The following is a 9487-nucleotide window of genomic DNA, read 5'->3' on the forward strand; positions in this document are numbered from 1 at the left end:
TTCAAGGTAAATGCAATAGCAGACCACTGAGAGAGAAACAAGCTAATCTCCACAACCTTGGAACCAGACTCAGAGCAGAGAATTCTCAGTGAGCCCAAAGGATTTGGAGTAACTGGTCTTCATAGAGACAAAATGTCCAGCAAGCCCATGAAAAAAAAATGGGGGCATCCATATTTTCCTCATTAACTTATTCATGACATGAAGTATTATGTCTTGCTGAGGGTGATGGAAAATATTTCACTGAAGCCTTAAGTTGGAAAAAAAGTTAAGTTTTTTTTCTCTTTATGACCCCAGGCCAAAGAAAAAGTTTGTCACTCTGAATGTTTATGAGGGGGGTAAGTCAAAAGAGCAGACACAGCCAAATCCCTCTGACTCATTACTGAGCAGCAGGAGCAGCATGTTCAGTTAGTAGGCAATATAATTTAGCCAGCTCCCAGGGTTGGAGGTGGTGGTGCATCAGAGGTGGGGGTGGAGAGAGGTGGAAATTAAAATTTCAAAGTTATAAATTTACCCAAGAGAGTGAGATAGCAGATGACCCCTCTGAGGGAAGCCAGGTCTACATGGCTGTCAGTCACTTCTGAGCTCCAATAGGTCACTAGCTTGATCCTTCTGTCTATATAGCTAAAATGATTAATACATTAGCAATGTGAGAAGCCTCGGATCATAAAACCAAAGGGAAATAAACCAGTCAAGATTTTCAGTATGTAGACAAGGCAAAGATTTAAAGCTGGAACTCTACTATACTGGGTAATGCTCTTCTGGCTCTGAATATGCTGGTTTCTTCCTCCCATGGTCAGCATGGCTGCAGTGCTGCCCAATATGAACACCAGCCCTGAACTGAATTTTCTTCTGCTCCTGTTAAGGGAGGGCTGTTGGTGATAAATAGCAATCTCATGGAGATGATCTTGGCTGTTGTGGTTTTTAACACAGTTTTGCTCTCTGTTTCACTCTTTTTTTCTTCTATGCTTTTCTTTTTTAAAAAAAATATTTATTTAAATTAGTTTCAAGTATACAGTACATTGGTTAGACATCTATATAGTTCATAAAATGATCTCCCAAATTGTTCCCTCCCTCCCCTGGCCCTCCGCCTAGCCATCATATTAACGTTAACTGCATTCCCTCTGCCGTGCTCCCCATTCCTGTGACCAACTATCAACTACTAATTTGTACTTCTTTAACCCTTCACCCCATTCTCCCAGTCCTCCCAACCCCCTTCCCCTCTGTCTGTCACCAAATTGTCCACTACATTTGTGAGTCTGCTTTTGATTATATGCTCATTCATTATTTTCTTCATTTATTCTTTCATTCAGTTATGATGGTTTACACACCCATTATATTCCATTAAGTGCTACGCAAATTCGGGAGAATACAATGTTGACCAAGACCCAGGGCTGCCTCCAGTGAGCTTTCAATAGAGACAGTCCAGGGATATTCTGAAAGTATTGGATTCTAGATAGTTCTAGAATAGCCCACGCAAGAGTCCACTCCAGACCAGAGGGTGGTATAAGTCCCCCCTAGGGCACTTCCTCTTCTGGCTTGGGATGCACATGAGGTCCCTGACTGCCTCATGGTATAAGAGAGGAAGAGATTTGGTGGAAATTAGTCTAGAGCTTTCTTCTTCCTGTCATCCAGTATGAGTGATAAGATATATGCCTTTCTACAAGGATTCCCAGAATCAAACCTGGGCCAACATATGTGAGGCCTCACTTCCTCTTCTGACCAAGCTTGAGTATTATACACCTCCAGCCTCAGTGTCATACTTACTCTCAAAACTGCCCTGTCCTATATTGGCAGCACTGCAAGAAGTGAACACCAGCTCCTCCATAGTGGATATTGTGATTGCTTGATAATAAAACCAGAGAAATCTGAGTGATGGACTGACTTTCATACTTGAAAAATAAAAGTAGTATACTTACTACAACATTCCTGAATACAGATAGGTCTCCCAAGAAAACTGTTTTAGTTTCATCTTAATGTGACAAGATAATTCTTGAGGTATTAATTTATATCCTCCCTCTCTCCATATATTTTCCCCTTTCCCTTTTTCTGTTTCAGCTGATTACCAGACCCTGGGCTTCCTCACCTCAGAGAAAGCTGGCAGTGGGAAAGTTGAATTATTTACAGTGCCATTGGGGCCATAGGAAAAGAAAAGTGGTGCATTCAGGCAGTGACTTTTGAGGAAAAAGAACCAGGGAAACCCAGAAGGGGCTATATTTTGTGACTTCTGAAAAGAGAAGAGTCCTGCAGCTCTGCAGCCTGGGAAGGGGGCCAAATCAACATCAGAGATAAAGACTGTAAGATGTCCTAGAAAGGCTTTCGCTGGCAACAAGAGCTCTCATTCTAGGGCATGTTGCTGTGTTTTAAGCACACCTGGGGAGTGTTGGGAGCATGTGGGCTGGGAGGAAGGGCTTCTCAATAATAAAAAGTAAGACAATTAACCTAAAGACTTAATGATGTGTGTGTGTTCTCACTTGTAAAACCACAGGAACTTTGCATCACCCTAGGAGTAGGGCTAGCTTCTAAAGGTTTGGATTTTCTATCAATACAGCCTGATGGGATCATAGTAGAAATTAAATTGATTTAAGTAAAATTAAATATTGCAATATTTCTGCAGTCCTCAGGATATCTACTGAGTCATACCTGCTACTCTACCCAGATCTTTATTTCCTTATCTGTTTTGGACAAGGTGGGGATATCGGGCCTGGTATGTAGACCTATCTTAGCACAAAGCCTGCTTTTATAAGGTAGAAATCCTCACCTGAATAAAAGCTTTTCCAAAGTAGAACCCTCCAGAATGTACATGTGTATATGCGTTCTATGCTCTTACTTGTATATTTTATGCTCTCTCATTCTCCTTCTCTCTCTCTCCCCTCCCCATCTTCCTTCCTTCTTTCCCTTTTTCCCTCCTTCTCTCCCTGCCTTTGGCTTCAGGGTTTATGTTCTTAATCATTATACTATACTTTCTGTTGTCATTTTGCAAATATCAAGAAAGGATAGTCAAGTCTGTCTAGGCTACTGTGGAAATATCTCCAAGAATCAAGGTGTAGAAGAATGTGTATGGAATGATTCTTTTTGTGTAAACAAAGGTAAAAATTTGGATGGCTAGATAGACAGAATGATTAATTGACTTCCTAATATGTATCTTGGAGAAAGACTGGAGGTACAAGGAGAGAAATGTTCACCTTTAATTTTGTTCATTTCTGTACAGTTTGAATTTTCTAAACATGTACATCTTTACTTTTTAAAACTATCTACCAAGGTCATATAAAAAGTGAGATTTATATAAAGGCTTTTTAAAACTTTCTTCTCTAAATATCTTTCTGTACAAAAAACTAATAATTATGCGTTACCAAAAAAATCTAGCATTATGCTTGTCAAATAATTCTAACATTGTAATTCCATCCCCTATAGGCCAGAAAAATTCTGAAGTGATACTGAAGACACCCCCAATGTTATGGATGGCTCTGGTAAAGGGCCAGATTCTAGCTTGCCCTGGATGTAGAGGCCTTTATAACAGATGGAGAAGGTATCCTGTTGATTACATGTGCTCCCCCTACCATCAAATCCTCAAATGCCCTGTGAGGAATCTAGAAACTGCTATGCAGACTCAACTTCCATGTGGACATGAAGTTGACACTGCCAAAAGCATTTTAAATTAAAAAGGAACAACAATATTGACTTGGAAGCCGGATCAAGGATGTAATTTGAGTTTTATTAGAAACCGATGTGAGATTTTCATGATATTTGACCAGGAATCCATACATGTCCAAATCCTATTTATGATAACTGCCCCTGGCTCCCACAAGGAAGACTCAGCCTCAGGATCAGTGTCTCCAGATAGGAGGATGCAGCAAGCCCAGAAACTGGAGCTTCCGGCCCACACTCCCAAGACAGAGGAGCTACATGATAGTATTCAGCAAAGATACATATGTCCAGAGGGGCAGAGGGAACAACCCATCTTGATTTGTCCCAGACTATTCTGTGTCCCAGAAAACCCCTCAGTTCCAGACACACAGGGATTATTGTTGTTCACCTTACCAGTGGATGTCCTCATAGAATTCTAGACCTGTAGGGGACCTTGGTGATTAATTTAGTGCTCTGAAATTTGAGTAGAAGTTATTATTGGCTTCAATTTGCTTTATATGTAAATGCTGTGTGTGTGTATGTATGTATGTGAGAGAGGCAGGGGAGGGCAGGGGAAAGAGATTTAAAATGAGGAAGGAAATTGCTTTGTTCATCCAACATTGGTTTGCTTAACACCTACAGCATTCTAAGAACCATACTCAATAGAAGTTTGGTGCTGTCTTCAGAAAGAAATCATTAGAATTTCCATAATATTTTTATTTTTTAAAAGTAGAAATTTAAATAAGCTTTGATGATATTTAGTATGCTGGTTGAATTGGCATCCTCTCAGAAGTCACATGAGACACTCAGTGAGTGCTTTATTCTGAAGGAAAGGAGGGAGCTTCAATGAGGACACAAAGCAGATTGGTGGTTGCCAGAGGCTGGAGAGAGGGTAGAGTGGGAAGTTACTATTTAACTAAACAAAGTCTTTTTGGAGTGATGAAAATGTTCTAGAATTAGACAGGCATGATGGTCGTACAACATTGTGAATATGCTAAAAACCACTGAATAGCATATTTTAAAATGATTAAAATGATAAATTTTATGTTATGTGAATATTATCTCAAAAGAAAAATGTTTTTTTAAATACAGTGGGATGGCCAAGGCATCCTCACTTGTTGACTTATTACCTATACATTGTGAGTGATTGAAGTTTGGATGCTGCTAAGCGGATTTATGGATTATATTATCTTAAATACCAGAATCTGTATAAAACTTCTTGATGGGTTAGGCAATAATAATGAAAATCACTTGCACCATACAGGAAAGATATTGTGGGGAAAAAAAAATTTAAAGTAGTGAAACTTAACAATAACTTTTGCATTTTTCTTTTATTTTAAATAAGGGCTCCAAATTTGCTAGCCTTTACTAGAATGACAAATGATCCTAACTTTTGTTATTCAGCAGAAACTTTTTAAAAACACATAATCTATCCCTTTCAGATTAAAAGAATGATATTTTTAAATGAGTGAGAAATTAATTACTTTTTAAAAGAAATCTATGCTATCGAGGATATAGATGTGTAAAAGTTTTCTTCGTTGTTTTATTTTTGTTGCAGAAAACAATGTGCATGGGTGACATAAAAACTTTAACATATGCACATTTATAAAAAAAGATAAATATTTCAATCCTGTTCACATATCTTCCAAATGTTGCATTTTCTACTTATTTTATTAGAGCAATCTGACATGAGTAGGTAATAATTTGCTAGCCAATTTTCAACAAAAATCTTTGCATAATTGGTATATGGCTTGAAAAATAAGGTTCTTGTAATTAGACAATGCAGCCAATGATCCACTTTTTCCTTTTGAATTTACATATTTTTGAAATGTCTTTTTCAGCCATGTAAAGCCATTAAAACCAAGTTTCATCAAAATAAACAAAACTTAGGATCAGATTTTCAAATCACATTTTTACAGAGTTAAACTAAGATTTCCAAAAACTACAAAGCATATTCAATTCTATTGTTCTCACTTAAAAAGTAATTTAGTAAGTTCAAAAAGATTTTTTCTTTAATAATAATAATAACTTATTTTTTTACCAGGTGGGATTTATGCCAGGTATCCGAGGCTGGGTAAACATTCAAAAATCAATTAATGTAAATAATCACATCAACTAGTTAAAGAATAAAAATCATATGATCATATTAACAGATGCATAAAAAGGATTTGACAAAATGCAACACCCATTCATAATTTAAAACTGTCAGCAAACTAGAAATAGAGGGAAACTTCCTCAACTTGATAAAAGAACATCTACAAAAAACCATACAATTGACACTATACTTAATGGTGAGAAACTTAAAGTTTTCCCACAAAGATCAGAAATGAGGCAAGGCTGTCCTTTCTCACCACTCCTTTTCAACATTGTGCTGGAAATCCTAGCTAATGTAATAAGAAAAGACAAGGAAGTTAAAAAACAACAAGATTGGGGGAAAAGAAATAAAACAATATTTGTTTATAGATTCCATGATTTTCTGTGTAGAAAATATGAAAGAATCAACTAATAAGTAATTTTAGCAAGGTTACAGGATACAAGATTAGTATATAAAAATCAATCATTTTCCTAAATATCAGCAATGGACAAGTGGAATTTGAAATTAAAAACACAATACCACTATATTCATAGCCCCCTAAATTAAATACTTAAGTACAAATCTAACAAAGTATGTATACAATCTATATGAGAAAAACTATAAACTCTAATGAAAGAAATCAATAAACTAAATAAATAGATATTCCATGTTCATAGATAGGAAGACTCAATATTTTCAAGATGTTAAGTTCTTTCCAATTATAGATTCAACACAATACCAATCAAAGTCCCAGAAGTTATCATGCAAATGTTGACGAATGATTCTAAAGTTTATATGAAGAGACAAAAGACTCAGAATAATCAACACAATATTGAAGGAGAAGAGCAAAGTTGAGTGACTGACACTACCCTATTCCAAGACTTACTACAAAGCTACAGTAATCAAGACTGTGTAGCATCAAAGAAAGAACAAATAGATGAATAGAACAAAATAGAGAGCCAAGAAATAGACTCATAAAAATATGGTCAACAGATCTTTGACAAAGGAACATAGGCAATACAATAAAGAAAATATAGTCTTCCCAACAAATGATGTTGGAAAAACTGGACATCCACAATGCAAAAAGAGTGAATCTAAACATAGAAGACTACAACTTCTACAAAAACTAACTCCAAATGGATCATAGGCTAAATATAAAATGCAAAACTATAAAACTCCTAGAAGATAATATAGAGAAAATCTAATTTGATGTAGTCTCATTTGTTTAATTTTGTTTCCCTTGCCCAAGGAGATATATCAGAAAAAAAAAATATTACTAAGAGCAATGTTAAAGAGTTTATTACCTGTTTCCTTCTAGGAATTTTATAGTTTTGGGTCTTACATTTACGTCTTTAATCCATTTTGAGTTTATTCTTGTATGTGGTGTAAGAAAGTGGTCTAGTTTCATTTGTTTTGCATGTATCTGTCCAGTTTCCCCAAACCATTTATTGAATAGACTGCCTTTACTCCATTGTATATTCTTGCCTCCTTTGTCATAGATTGATTTTCCATATAGATGTGGGTTTATTTCTGGGTTGTCTATTATGTTTCATTGATCTATCACTTTGTAAGTTATATAAATGTCTAACCACTATGTTGTACACCTGAAACTAATATAATATTGAAAATCAACTGTAATTGAAAATTGAAAATTGAAAAAAAATCACCAGTTCATTCAAGAACCACGTGCTTCTGCAATCCCATCACACAGAAAATGTACATGTGTAATAAAAAGTTTCTGTCTTGATACTAATTTTAGAAAAATAAAGAAAAAATCTAGATGACCTTGGGTTTTGCAATAACTTTTTAGGTACAACACCAAAAATATAGTCCATAAAAATATAACTGATAAGCTAGATTTCATTAAAAATAATACCTTCTGCTCTGTGAAAGACACTGTCAAGATAATGAGAAGACAAGCTACAGGCTGGGGGAAAATATTTGCAAAATACATATTTGATAAAGAACTGTTATCCAAAATATATAAAGAACTCTTAATACTCAACAATAAGAAAACAAATAAATAATTAACAAATAAATTAACAAATAAAAAACAATCAAATAATTAAAACTGAGCAAAATATCTGAACAGAAACCAAAGATGTACAGATGGCAAATTAGCATACAAAAAGATTCTCAACATCATATATCATTAGGAAACTACAAATTAAAACAACACAGAAATGCTGTTACACACTATTAGAATGATGAAAATCTAAAACACTGACAACACCACAACACCAAATACTTGTGAGAGTGTGGAACAACAGGAACTTTCCATCATTGTGGATGGAAATGCAAAATAGTACAGCCACTTTGGAAGATATTCTGACAGTTCCTTACAAAACTAAATATACTCTTACTATATGATCCAGCATTGGTGTTCCTTGGTATTTACCCAAAAATGTTGAAAACTTATGTCCCTACAAAAACCTGCACACAGATGTTTATACCAGCCTTATTCAAAATTGCCAAAACTTGTAAGCAATCAAGATGCTCTGCAGTAGGTAAATAGATAAATTGTGGTACATTCAGACAATGGAATATTATTCAACACTAAAAAGAAATGAGCTACCAAGCCATGAAAAGATACAGAGAAATCTTAAATGCTATTACTAAGTGAAAGAAGCCAATCTGAAAAGGCTATACTGTGTGATTCCAATTGTATGATATTTTGGAAAAGGCAAACTGTGGAGACACTAAAAACATCAGTGGTTGCCAGGGGTTAGGAGAGAGGAAAGAATGAATAGGTGGAGCACAGAGGATTTGAGGGGACAGAGGGCAGTGAAACTAGCCTATGTAATACTACAATGGTGGACACGTGTCATTTTACATTTGTTCAAACTCATAGAATGTACACCAAGAATGAACCCTAATGTAAACTATGGACTTTGGGTAATGAAGTATTGATATAGGTTCATTGATTATAATAAATGTACTACTCTGGTGAAAGATATTGAATGGTGGCAGGGAGGCCATAGGTGTGTGGGAGCTGGAGGTATATGAAAATTCTCTGAACTTTCTGCTTAATTTTCCTGTGAACCTACAACTGCTCTAAAATTAAAGTCTACTTTAAAAAATAGAATGAACACAGAGTCTAGAGGTATAATCTCTCAATTTTTTATGTGCAACCCATCAGTAAAATATTTAGAATATACATCCTCGGTAAATGCACACTTTTATAAATTTTATAAATATTAAATATGATTGTGCTACCACATGGACACTATACTAAATAAATTGAAAATAGAAATTTTATAAATTATTTTTTATTAAGTTTATTGGGATAACATTGGTTAATACAATTATATAATTTTCAGGTGTACATAATAATTTGGCATCTGTATTATCTATTGTGTGTTTACAACCCAAAGTCCAGTTTCCATCAAATACCATATATTTGATCTCCTTTACTCACTTCACTCTCCCCCTAATCTCCTATATTTGAAGCCCTTAACCACGTGTACCTCTCCTTCCTTCTCCACACCCTATGCTCTGGTAATGGCTATCTATAGTCCATATCCAGGAGTCTCTGTTTGTTTGTCCTGCTCATCTGTTGCTATTAGATTTTTATCCCATATATAAGTGATATCATGTGATTTTCAACTTTTTCTGCCTGGCTTATTTCGCTTAGCATGATTATCTTGAGGTCCATCCAGGTTATCACAAATGGCAGTATTTCATCTCTTCTTATGGATGAGTAATATTCCATTGTATATATGTACCACAGCATATTTAGCCAATCTTTTGTAGTATACTTCAGTTGCTTCCATGTCCTGGCCACTGTGA

Source organism: Pteropus alecto, unplaced genomic scaffold (genome assembly GCF_000325575.1).
Source record: "Pteropus alecto unplaced genomic scaffold, ASM32557v1 scaffold77, whole genome shotgun sequence".
Lineage (NCBI taxonomy): Eukaryota > Metazoa > Chordata > Mammalia > Chiroptera > Pteropodidae > Pteropus > Pteropus alecto.